At 47.1% G+C, this 13,755-nt stretch overlaps 1 protein-coding gene across 6 annotated transcripts in view; it reads left to right on the forward strand.

The window, feature by feature from the left end:
• LOC139242937 (uncharacterized) overlaps positions 1-13,755 on the forward strand; it is a 596,540-nt gene that overhangs the window by 511,118 nt on the left and 71,667 nt on the right. For 4 of the 6 annotated variants that reach the window (XR_011589402.1, XR_011589400.1, XR_011589399.1 and 1 more), the window contains exon 12: positions 2,236-2,331. The exons of 1 other annotated variant lie outside the window; for it this stretch is intronic. The gene's annotated coding sequence lies outside the window, so the exon portion shown is untranslated. Of the gene's footprint in view, positions 1-2,235; positions 2,332-8,509; positions 12,374-13,755 lie in introns of those variants that run through there. One more of the 6 variants, XR_011589401.1, reaches the window with a different exon arrangement.

A 13,755-nucleotide genomic window follows, 5' to 3' on the forward strand; every position in this document is an offset into this window, starting at 1 on the left:
ACACTGGTCCTGGGGATGGACTGGAGAGAAAGGTCAGAGAGAGTCCCATTGACTCAGGTACACACTGGTCCAGGGGATGGACTGGAGAGAAAGGTCAGAGAGAGTCCCATTGTCTCAGGTACACACTGGTCCAGGGGATGGACTGGAGAGAAAGGTCAGAGAGAGTCCCATTGACTCAGGTACATACTGGTCCTGGAGAGAAAGGTCAGAGAGAGTCCCATTGACTCAGGTACACACTGGTCCTGGGGAGAAAGGTCAGAGAGAGTCCCATTGACTCAGGTACACACTGGTCCTGGGGATGGACTGGAGAGAAAGGTCAGAGAGAGTCCCATTGACTCAGGTACACACTGGTCCAGGGGATGGACTGGAGAGAAAGGTCAGAGAGAGTCCCATTGACTCAGGTGCACACTGGTCCTGGGGATGGACTGGAGAGAAAGGTCAGAGAGAGTCCCATTGACTCAGGTACATACTGGTCCTGGAGAGAAAGGTCAGAGAGAGTCCCATTGACTCAGATACACACTGGTCCTGGGGAGAAAAGTCAGAGAGAGTCCCATTGACTCAGGTACACACTGGTCCTGGGGAGAAAGGTCAGAGAGAGTCTCATTGACTCAGGTACATACTGGTCCTGGAGAGAAAGGTCAGAGAGAGTCCCATTGACTCAGGTACACACTGGTCCTGGGGAGAAAGGTCAGAGAGAGTCCCATTGACTCAGGTACACACTGGTCCTGGGGAGAAAGGTCAGAGAGAGTCTCATTGACTCAGGTACATACTGGTCCTGGAGAGAAAGGTCAGAGAGAGTCCCATTGACTCAGGTACATACTGGTCCTGGAGAGAAAGGTCAGAGAGAGTCGCATTGACTCAGATACACACTGGTCCTGGGGATGGACTGGAGAGAAAGGTCAGAGAGAGTCCCATTGACTCAGGTACACACTGGTCCAGGGGATGGACTGGAGAGAAAGGTCAGAGAGAGTCCCAGTCTGCGTCACTTTATCAATATTTATCTCATTTTCTGTCTCACATAATTAGATCGCTGGTAAATGATGGAGTGATAGAGAAGGCCTACAGCTGGAAGTTAATGGGGTTGCAGACTGAGGAACAACAGCAGATGAACCATCTGTTGCTGAAACCCTTATCTCTGCCTTTGCAACCTCTAGACTTGACTGTTCCAACGTTCTCCTGGCCGGCCTCCCTTCTTACACCCTCCATAAACTTGCACTCATCCAAAACCCTGCTGCCCATTTACTAACTGCTCACAAATTAATGCCGGAGAATAACTTCAACTTCTGTTTGGAGAAATTACTGATCCGAGACTGAATCGCTTGCATTTCCAGAGTGGGGAAAGGAAGGGATGATGACAGATAACGTGGGTGAGTGTGTGTCTGCACACGTACAAGTGGAGAATTGTGATTGTAATACAGCAGCTAAATCTACCAATTCTATATTTATGGTGTTTTGAGATTGTAAGACATCTAATGATAATGAAACAAATCAATGTTATGTATCCCCTGACTGAAGGTACACAATTCATTCTACATTAGTGTTAATATCAGTGGAACAGTGGGAAATGTCCTCACCTCCTACAGTGCTCATTGGTCAGGTGCTGACACCATGAGAGATACAGTCAATATATTCAAATAGAAGCAGCAACCAGGTCACATCTCCATGAACACACGGACATTGTCACTGCCCATAGAGACCAGAGCAATTACATCCAGCTTTATATTGTGTATGTGGATAGATATAATATTCATAAAATGCCAAAATTTAACATCACAACTCAACAAATTAAAAATGTTAAACACAAATCTGTGAATAAAGATAATACAATACCGCCAGATTGTATAAAACCAAGTGAAGGATTATTTAATTGATCAATGATCACCCACTCCGCATTTCCCAGCAGAATATTCCCTACCTCAGGAATAAAGCTGGTTTGGGCCTGTACTGAGTAAATCTCACCAATGGGCGCCCCCAGTGCGCAGTCTCGGCCGACGGGAGCCCGTCTGGAACTGGGTTGTGGAGATCAGCGGGACTCACTGGATTTCACTGGGCAGCTGTCTGTGTCACACCTGATGTGGAGACTTGATCGTAACACTCGGGAAATGCTCGATCCCAGAGCTAACCGCTGTTGTACTGATGGGGGAGGAGGGACTGGGTATCATGTTCAACAAGGCAACCTTCTCCTTCTCAATTTAATATATCCCTCTAACACTCCTATGAATATATTTATGACAGAGCATCAGAATCTGGGAACACCTGTCACCACCATGGCTAAAGGTCCAAACAGGGGAGAAGATCCAACGTCTTCACGGATAATGAGAATGGACACAGGTAGGTTCACATCACCACTCCCAGGGCAGGTACAGCATGGGCTAGATACAGAGTAAAGCTCCCTCTACACTGTCCATCAAACACTCCCAGGGCAGGTACAGCACTGGGTTAGATACAGAGTAAAGCTCCTTTCTGCACTGTCCCATCAAACACTCCCAGGGCAGGTACAGCATGGGCGAGAGACAGAGTAAAGCTCCCTCTACACTGTCCCATCAAACACTCCCAGGGCAGGTACAGCACGGGATTAGATACAGAGTAAAGCTCCCAGCAGGTCAGAAAACTGCAAATGTAACACCCGTATTTGAGACAGAAGGCAGACAAAAAGCAGGAAACTATAGAACAGTTAGCTGAACTGTGGTTGGGAAAATGTTGGTGTCCATTGTTAAAGAAGCAATACCAGGACATTTGGAAAAGCATAACTCGGTCAGGCAAAGTCGGCATGGATTGATGAAGGGGAAGTCATGTTTGACAAATTTGCTGGAGTTCTTTGAGGATGTAACGAACAGGGTGGATAAAGGGGAACCAGTGGATGTGGTGTACTTGGACTTCCAGAAGGCATTTGACAAGGTGCCACAGAAAAGGTTACTGCACAAGATAAAAGTTCCCGGGGTTGGGGGTAATATATTAGCATGGATAGAGGATTGGCTAACTAACAGAAAACAGAGAATCGAGATAAATGGTTCATTCTCAGGTTGGCAATCAGTAACTAGTGGGGTGCCACAGGGATCAGTGCTGGGACCCCAACTATTTACAATCCATATCAACGAATTGGAAGAGAGGACCGAGTGTAACGTAGCCAAGTTTGCTGGATACAAAGATGGGAGGAAAAGCAATGTGTGAGGAGCACACAAAAAATCTGCAAAAGGACATAGACAGGCTCAGTGAGTGGGCAACAATTTGGCAGAAGGAGCATAATGTGGGAAAGTGTGAGGTCATGCACTTTGGCAGAAAAAAATCAAAGAGCAAGTTATTATTTAAATGGAGAAAGATTACAAAGTGCTGTAGTACAGCGGGACCTGGGGGTCCTTGTGCATAAAACACAAAAGGTTAGTATGCAGGTACAGCAAGTGATCAGGAAGGCGAATGGAATCTTGGCCTTTATTGCGAAGGGGATGGAGTCGAAAAGCAGGGAAGTCTTGCTGCAGCTATATGAGGCATTGGTGAGGCCACACCTGGAATACTGCGTGCAGTTTTGGTTTCCATATTTACGAAAGGATATACTTGCTTTGGAGGCAGTTCAGAGAAGGTTCACTCGGTTGATTCTGGGGATGAGGGAGTTGACTTATGAGGAAAGGTTGAGGAGGTTGGGCCTCAACTCATTGGAATTCAGAAGAATGTGAGGTGATCTGGTTGAAACATATAAGATTATGAGGGGGCTTGACAAGGTGGATGCAGAGAGGATGTTTCCACTGATGGGGGAGACTAGAACGAGAGGGCATGATCTTAGAATAAGGGGCCGCCCATTTAAAACTGAGATGAGGAGAAATTTCTTCTCTCAGAGGGTTGTAAATCTGTGGAATTCGCTGCCTCAGAGAAGCTGGGACATTAAATACATTTAAGGCAGAAATAGACAGTTTCTTAAACGATAAGGGGATAAAGGGTTATGGGGAGCGGGCGGGGAAGTGGAGCTGAGTCCATGATCCGATCAGCCATGATCTTATTGAATGGAAGAGCAGGCTCGAGGGGCTGTATGACCGACTCCTGCTCCTATTTCTAATGTTCTTATATGTACTTTTATCTGGCGTAAAAATAAAAAAGGGAAGGTGGCTCAACCGTGGCTATCAAGGGAAATCAGGGATAGTATTAAAGCCAAGGAAGTGGCATACAAATTGGCCAGAAATAGCAGCGAACCCGGGGACTGGGAGAAAGTTAGAACTCAGCAGAGGAGGACAAAGGGTTTGATTAGGGCGGAGAAAATGGAGTACGAGAAGAAGCTTGCAGGGAACATTAAGGCGGATTGCAAAAGTTTCTATAGATATGTAAAGAGAAAAAGGTTAGTAAAGACAAACGTAGGTCCCCTGCAGTCAGAATCAGGGGAAGTCATAACGGGGAACAAAGAAATGGCAGACCAATTGAACAAGTACTTTGGTTCAGTATTCACTAAGGAGGACACAAACAACCTTCCGGATATAAAAGGGGTCAGAGGGTCTAGTAAGGAGGAGGAACTGAGGGAAATCTTTATTAGTCGGGAAATTGTGTTGGGGAAATTGATGGGATTGAAGGCCGATAAATCCCCAGGGCCTGATGGACTGCATCCCAGAGTACTTAAGGAGGTGGCCTTGGAAATAGCGGATGCATTGACAGTCATTTTCCAACATTCCATAGACTCTGGATCAGTTCCTATCGAGTGGAGGGTAGCCAATGTAACCCCACTTTTTAAAAAAGGAGGGAGAGAGAAAACAGGGAATTATAGACCAGTCAGCCTGACCTCAGTAGTGGGTAAAATGATGGAATCAATTATTAAAGATGTCATAGCAGCGCATTTGGAAAATGATGACATGATAGGTCCAAGTCAGCATGGATTTGTGAAAGGGAAATCATGCTTGACAAATCTTCTGGAATTTTTTGAGGATGTTTCCAGTAAAGTAGACAAAGGAGAACCAGTTGATGTTGTATATTTGGACTTTCAGAAGGCTTTCGACAAGGTGCCACACAAGAGATTAATGTGCAAAGTTAAAGCACATGGGATTGGGGGTAGTGTGCTGACGTGGATTGAGAACTGGTTGTCAGACAGGAAGCAAAGAGTAGGAGTAAATGGGTACTTTTCAGAATGGCAGGCAGTGACTAGTGGGGTACCGCAAGGTTCTGTGCTGGGGCCCCAACTGTTTACATTGTACATTAATGATTTAGATGAGGGGATTAAATGTAGTATCTCCAAATTTGCGGATGACACCAAGTTGGGTGGTAGTGTGAGCTGCGAGGAGGATGCTATGAGGCTGCAGAGTGACTTGGATAGGTTAGGTGAGTGGGCAAATGCATGGCAGATGAAGTATAATGTGGATAAATGTGAGGTTATCCACTTTGGTGGTAAAAACAGAGAAACAGACTATTATCTGAATGGTGACAGATTAGGAAAAGGGAAGGTGCAACGAGACCTGGGTGTCATGGTACATCAGTCATTGAAGGTTGGCATGCAGGTACAGCAGGCGGTTAAGAAAGCAAATGGCATGTTGGCCTTCATAGCGAGGGGATTTGAGTACAGGGGCAGGGAGGTGTTGCTACAGTTGTACAGGGCCTTGGTGAGGCCACACCTGGAGTATTGTGTACAGTTTTGGTCTCCTAACTTGAGGAAGGACATTCTTGCTATTGAGGGAGTGCAGCGAAGATTCACCAGACTGATTCCCGGGATGGTGGGACTGACCTATCAAGAAAGACTGGATCAACTGGGCTTGTATTCACTGGAGTTCAGAAGAATGAGAGGGGACCTCATAGAAACGTTTAAAATTCTGACGGGTTTAGACAGGTTAGATGCAGAAAGAATGTTCCCAATGTTGGGGAAGTCCAGAACCAGGGGTCACAGTCTGAGGATAAGGGGTAAGCCATTTAGGACCGAGATGAGGAGAAACTTCTTCACCCAGAGAGTGGTGAACCTGTAGAATTCTCTACCACAGAAAGTTGTTGAGGCCAATTCACTAAATATATTCAAAAGGGAGTTAGATGAAGTCCTTACTACTCGGGGGATCAAGGGGTATGGCGAGAAAGCAGGAAGCGGGTACTGAAGTTTCATGTTCAGCCATGAACTCATTGAATGGCGGTGCAGGCTAGAAGGGCTGAATGGCCTGCTCCTGCACCTATTTTCTATGTTTCTATGTTTCTATGTACACTTTCCCATCAATCTCTCCAAGGGCAGGTACAGCATGGGTTAGATACAGAGTAAAGCTCCCTCTACACTGTCCCATCAAACACTCCCAGGGCAGGTACAGCAAGGGTTAGATAAAGAGTAAAGCTCCCTCTACACTGTCCCGTCAAACACTCGCGGGACAGGTCCAGCATGGGTTCGATACAGAGTAAAGCTCCCTCTACACTGTCCCATGAAACACTCCCAGGGCAGGTACAGCACGGGTTAGATGCAGAGTAAAGCTCCCTCTACACTGTCCCATCAAACACTCCCAGGGCAGGTACATGGGCATGTTACCAATACCTTCCCTGGATCCCAAGTCTAGGAGTCGCGCTCTGGAAGGTAAGGGGAGCTTGGACTTGTCCATGAGAGTAACCGACGGTAAGAGAACTGAAATAATCCGGAGTAATGAGGTGTTAGTCGTGGCTCAGTGGGAGCACTCTGGTCTCTGAGTCAGTAGGTTGTGGGATCATGTCCACCCACAGAGCCTTGAGCATAAAATCTAGGCCTACATACTAATGCAGTACAGAGGGAGCACTGCACTGTCAGAGGTGCCGCCTTTCACACGAGACGTTGAATGGAGGCCCCACCTGACCTCCCAAGTGGGATTAAAAGATCCCATGACGTTATTCAAAGAAAAGGGGAGTTCTCCCTGGTCCCTGGATACAAAACTTGGAAGTATAATGAACAGTGAGGAGGATAGTTAAAGAATACAAGAGGACACAGACAGGCTGTTGGAATGGGCAGAAACGTGACAAATGAAATTTGACACTGAACATTGCAAAGTGATGCATTTTGGTAGGAAGAACAAGGAGAGGCAATATGAACTAAAGTGCATAATTCTAAAGGGAGAGCATGCACAGAGAGTCCTGGGGTATAATTGCACAAATTGTTGAAGGTGGCAGGATAGATTGAGAATGCGGTTAATAAAAGTAAACGGAATCTTGGGCTTCATAATTCGAGGAATAGAGTACAAAGCAAGAAAGTTATGATGGACCTTTATACAACACTGGTTCGGTTTCAACTGGAGTATTGTGTCCAACTCATGGGAGCGCACTCTAGGAAGGATGTGAAGCCTTAGAGAGGTTGCAGAAAAGATATCTAAGACTGGTTCCAGGGATGAGGGACCTCAGTTACATGGATAGACTGGAGAAGCTGGGCTTATTCTCCACAGAGCAGAGAAAATTGCGGAGATTCCATACAGGTGTTCAACATAGCGAGGGGTGTAGACAAAGTCGAGAGAAACCGTTCCCATTGGCAGGAGGGTCGAGAACCAGAGGACACAGAGTTAAGGTGATTGGCAGAAGAACCAAAGGCGAAAGGAGAGAGCTTTTTTACGCTGCGAGTGAGTTTGCTCTGGAATGTACGACATCGTGGCTTTCCAAAGGGAATTAGATCAGTACCTGAAGGAAAAACAAAAATTGTAGGGTTAGGGGTAAAGGGTCGGGGAGTGGAACTATCTGACGCCCCCTTGCACAGAGCTGGCACGGGCTAGACGGGCCGAATGGCGGCCTCCTGTGCCATAAACGTCCATGGTTGTATTATTGGTTCGCAATGGATTAGACTTTGCAATATTGAAGTAAATTGCAATGGAACAGCACTTTACAATATAATAGTCCTTTCACTGGAATATCACTCTGCAATACAATCATAGAAACATAGGGGTCAAGTTTCGGTCTGAGTTGCTCCAATTTTTTTGGAGCAACTGGTTTAGAATGGAGTATTTTCGAAATTGCAATTCTCGGCATTTAGTTTGCTCCAGTTCTAGTCAGTGAGAACAGTTTCATTTTGGAACAGATTTTTTTTTCAAAAGGGGGCGTGTCCGGCCACTTACGTCTGTTTTGAAAGTTTAGGCAGCGAAAACTTACTCCAAACTAACTTAGAATGGAGTAAGTCTAGATTTTTGTACGCTCAGAAAAACCTTGCCAACACTTTAGAAATCAGGCGTAGGTTACAAATCAGGCGTAGGGAACGAGGGGGCGGGGAGGGGGAAGTAATTAAATTTTACAAGCATTCAACAGTCTTAGTTATAGACTGAGATTATACAAATACAAATATAAGTTATACAAATAAAGAGCCATCCTGAATAAAAGATTATAAACAAAGCAAATACAAAAGATTGAATATTCCTACCTGTGTGAAGCAGCAGCAGCCTTCGAGCTGCGGTGCTTCAGGTCGGCCTTCCTTCCATGTAGGAGACAGGGGCGGCGTCAGTGGTTTGACGGCAGCCGAAGACACAGCAAGCAGCCTTCGAGCTGCGAGGGAGGCTGAGGCCATTCGGCCACAGGACAGGATGAGGCAGGCAGATAGCCAGTTTGAAACTTAAATTTGTAATTGCAGAATGGGTGCTGCTTTGTCAACACCACGGATTATGCAATGGTTCGCCAGCAATTCACTGCATAGGAGAGAATTGATTAGAGCTCACCGTACCAGGAACGTCACAGCCCGTAGGCTGATGGGCAGGAGACCTTACCCACATCGGCAATATCGAGCCAGGCGCTCGTACCTGGACATAAGCGAGGCTGATTGTGTCAAAAGGCTGCGTTTCCGCAGAGAAGTTGCCGTTGAGATCTGTGATATGCTTAGAGCAGATTTACAGCCCAGAAGCAGAACACCAACTGCCTTGTCTGTTGAAGTGAAGGTAACAGCTGCACTTGCCTTCTATGCCTCGGGATCGTTTCAGGCTACAACTGGAGATGTGTGCACCATCTCTCAACGTGCAATACATGCCTGCATTTACCAGGTCACGGCTGCACTGTATGCGCGAAGGAATGACTTCATCAATTTCCCAATGACCGACCGCACAAGCGATCCATGAGAGGGCTGTGGGCTCCTTCAGGATTGCTGGCTTCCCAAAGGTGCAGGGCTGCATTGATTGTACCCACGTAGCCTTGTGAGCACCTGTGGAGGATTCCGAGCAGTACAGGAATAGAAAAGGTTTCCACTCCCATCAATGTGCAGCTCGTGTGTGACGACAAGCAGCGCATCATGTAACTCGATGCGAGATACCCTGGCAGCACCCACGATGCGGTCATCCCTCGCGACAGCGTTCTATCTGACATGTTTGAGCAGCAGCCAGAAGGGCAGAGCTGGCTACTGGGAGACAAAGGGTACGGCCTGACCACCTGGCTCATGATGCCCCTACACGTGACACGGACAGAAGCTGACCGTCAATACAACATGGCGCACATTGCGACGCGCAGCATCATTGCGAGGACCATTGGCATATTGAAACAGCGTTTGCGATGCCTGGACCATTCCGGAGGCCACTTGCAATACTCTCCTCAGATTGTCAGTCACTTCACTGTTGTGTGCTGCATGCTCCATAACTTAGCCATCATGAGGCAGCAGGAGCTGGTAGTGGAACCAGAAGATCCATGTGAGGGTCCAGTGCCTGATGATAGTATTTTGGAAGAGCAGGATGAGGACGATGACGACGATCAGGAAAGCATGCAAATGCCTGATGCCGGAGCACGAGGTCGGAGACCGCCCTCCTTTAACGATTGTTCGAGCCCTGCGCCAGCAGCTCATCCGTGAACGCTTCAACTACTGATGCCTGAGGGCTCTGCGACCACTATTGCACATGGACATGTTTATTCTTTGCAGTTGTTCCTACGTTGTGTTGTGTTAATGGAACATCGAAACATAGAAAATAGGTGCAGGAGTAGGCCATTCGGCCCTTCGAGCCTGCACCACCATTCAATGAGTTCATGGCTGAACATGCAACTTCAGTACCCCATTCCAGCTTTCTCGCTATACCCCTTGATCCCCCGAGTAGTAAGGACTATATCTAACTCCTTTTTGAATATATTTAGTGAATTGGCCTCAACAACTTTCTGTGGTAGAGAATTCCACAGGTTCACCACTCTCTGGGTGAAGAAGTTTCTCCTCATCTCAGTCCTAAATGGCTTACCCCTTATCCTTAGACTGTGACCCCTGGTTCTGGACTTCCCCAACATTGGGAACATTCTTCCCGCATCTAACCTGTCTAAACCCGTCAGAATTTTAAACGTTTCTATGAGGTCCCCTCTCATTCTTCTGAACTCCAGTGAATACAAGCCCAGTTGATCCAGTCTTTCTTCATATGTCAGTCCTGCCATCCCGGGAATCAGTCTGGTGAACCTTCGCTGCACTCCCTCAATAGCAAGAATGTCCTTCCTCAAGTTAGGAGACCAAAACTGTACACAATACTCCAGGTGTGGCCTCACCATGGCCCTGTACAACTGTAGCAACACCTCCCTGCCCCTGTACTCAAATCCCCTCGCTATGAAGGCCAACATGCCAGTTGCTTTCTTAACCGCCTGCTGTACCTGAATGCCAACCTTCAATGACTGATGTACCATGACACCCAGGTCTCGTTGCACCTCCCCTTTTCCTAATCTGTCACCATTCAGATAATAGTCTGTCTCTCTGTTTTTAACCACCAAAGTGGATAACCTCACATTTATCCACATTATACTTCATCTGCCATGCATTTGCCCACTCACCTAACCTATCCAAGTCACTCTGCAGCCTCATAGCATCCTCCTCACAGCTCACACTGCCACCCAACTTAGTGTCAACCGCAAATTTGGAGATACTACATTTAATCCCCTCGTCCAAATCATTAATGTACAATGTAAACAGCTGCGGCCCCAGCACAGAACTTTGCGGTACCCCACTAGTCACTGCCTGCCATTCTGAAAAGTACCCATTTACTCCGACTCTTTGCTTCTTGTCTGACAACCAGTTCTCAATCCATGTCAGCACACTATCCCCAATCCCATGTGCTTTAACTTTGCACATTAATCTCTTGTGTGGGACCTTGTCGAAAGCCTTCTGAAAGTCCAAATATACCACATCAATTGGTTCTCCCTTGTCCACTCTACTGGAAACATCCTCAAAAAATTCCAGAAGATTTGTCAAGCACGATTTCCCTTTCACAAATCCATGCTGACTTGGACCTATCATGTCACCTCTTTCCAAATGCGCTGCTATGACATCCTTAATAATTGATTCCATCATTTTACCCACTACTGAGGTCAGGCTGACCGGTCTATAATTCCCTGTTTTCTCTCTCCCTCCTTTTTTAAAGTGGGGTTACTTTGGCTACCCTCCACTCGATAGGAACTGATCCAGAGTCTATGGAATGTTGGAAAATGACTGTCAATGCATCCACTATTTCCAAGGCCACCTCCTTAAGTACTCTGGGATGCAGTCCATCAGGCCCTGGGGATTTATCGGCCTTCAATCCCATCAATTTCCCCAACACAATTTCCCGACTAATAAGGATTTCCCTCAGTTCCTCCTTCTTGCTAGAGCCTCTGACCCCTTTTATATCCGGAAGGTTGTTTGTGTCCTCCTTAGTGAATACTGAACCAAAGTACTTGTTCAATTGGTCTGCCATTTCTTTGTTCCCCAGTATGACTTCCCTGATTCTGACTGCAGGGGACCTACGTTTGTCTTTCCTAACCTTTTTCTCTTTACATATCTATAGAAGCTTTTGCAGTCCGTCTTAATGTTCCCCGCAAGCTTCCTCTCGTACTCTATTTTCCCTGCCCTAATCAAACCCTTTGTCCTCCTCTGCTGAGTTCTAAATTTCTCCCAATCCCCAGGTTCACTGCTATTTCTGGCCAATTTGTATGCCACTTCCTTGGCTTTGATACTATCCCTGATTTCCCTTGATAGCCACGGTTGAGCCATCTTCCCTTTTTTATTTTTACGCCAGACAGGGATGTACAATTGTTGTAGTTCATCCATGCGGTCTCTAAATGTCTGCCATTGCCCATCCACTGTCAACCCCTTAAGTATCATTCGCCAATCTATCCTAGCCAATTCACGCCTCATACCTTCAAAGTTACCCTTCTTTAAGTTCTGGACCATGGTCTCTGAATTAACTGTTTCATTCTTCATCCTAATGTAGAATTCCACCATATTATGGTCACTCTTCCCCAAGGGGCCTCACACAACGAGATTACTAATTAATCCTCTCTCATTACACAACACCCAGTCTAAGATGGCCTCTCCCCCAGTTGGTTCTTCAACATATTGGTCGAGAAAATCATCCCTTATGCACTCCAGGAAATCCTCCTCCACCGTATTGCTTCCAGTTTGGTTAACCCAATCTATATGCATATTAAAGTCACCCATTATAACTGCTACACCTTTATTGCATGCACCCCTAATTTCCTGAAACAGTTTTAATGAAAAAATATTTTATTGAAAAGTTAACGTCACTGTAATAAAATATTTGTTGTATCAAACTTCACTTTTTAATATGACTCTTGAAGATCACTTAAAAACTTTACGATCACTTATAAACTTGTAAAGTTACAAAACAATCTCAATGTGAAAAATCTTACACTCTTAACATCACTTAAACTTCAAGATCACTTTTAGGTGCAAAATTAAATAAGTTACAAAAAGTGAGAGCATTTACACGATAAGATCACTTCAACACCCTAAGATCACTTATAAGTTGTAAAGTTACAAAACTTACAAAACAATTTCAATGTGAAAAACGCGACGACAGCTACATCAAGAACAAGAACAAAAGCAGCAGAGAAAGGCTGCAACCATCTCTCATCCACATCTCAGTGAATGTTCACTTCTTCATGGGGGTGTCATTTGACTGGCGGGGCTGTGTGCCCTTATTGCAGCAGCTGTCCCCATGAGGGGCCTGTGCCGTCGTTTGCATGCCCTCCCTGACGGCCCTGTGTCGTCGATTGCACTCCCTCGGACATTCCCTCCCTAAGTTCCCGTGTCATTACTGCTATTTCTCCCGTCAGGCCCGTCACCTCTTCACCCACTGCACTGACGCTACCGATGAGTGATCGGGTAAGCTCTTTGGTCTCCATACCCATTGCCACAACCTGAGCCGCATCTGTTGCACGCTGCATCTCAGGAGAGCGCATCTCCAATCTCCTTCTCCTCTGCCTGGGTCTGCCTCACAGCACCACTGCACTGGAGGCGCGGGCAGGGACGATGGGACGCTCGGTGTTCCAAACGGCACCACTACACAGGGAGGCGCGAGCTGGGACAGTGGGACACTCGGTGTTGCAGACGGCAGTACTAGAGAGAGAGGCGCAGGCTGGGACGGTGGGACGCTCTGTTCCAGACGGCAGTACTAGAGAGAGAGGCGCAGGCTGGGACGGTGGGACGCTCTGTTCCAGACGGCAGTACTGGAGAGAGAGGCGTGGGCTCGGATGGTGGGACGGTCTGTGTTCCAGACGGCAGTACTAGAGAGAGAGGCGTGGGCTCGGATGGTGGGACGGTCTGTGTTCCAGACGGCAGTACTAGAGAGAGAGGCATGGGCTGGGACGGTGGGACGGTCTGTGTTCCAGACGGCAGTACTGGAGAGAGAGGCATGGACTGGGACGGTGGGACGGTCTGTGTTCCAGACGGCAGTACTAGAGAGAGAGGCATGGGCTGGGACGCTGGGACGCTCTGTTCCAGACGGCAGTACTGGAGAGAGAGGCGTGGGCTCGGATGGTGGGACGGTCTGTGTTCCAGACGGCAGTACTAGAGAGAGAGGCGTGGGCTGGGACGGTGGGGCACTTGGTGTTCCAGACGACAGTACTAGAGAGAGAGGCGTGGGCTGGGATGGT

This window comes from Pristiophorus japonicus, unplaced genomic scaffold (genome assembly GCF_044704955.1).
Source record: "Pristiophorus japonicus isolate sPriJap1 unplaced genomic scaffold, sPriJap1.hap1 HAP1_SCAFFOLD_154, whole genome shotgun sequence".
NCBI lineage: Eukaryota > Metazoa > Chordata > Chondrichthyes > Pristiophoridae > Pristiophorus > Pristiophorus japonicus.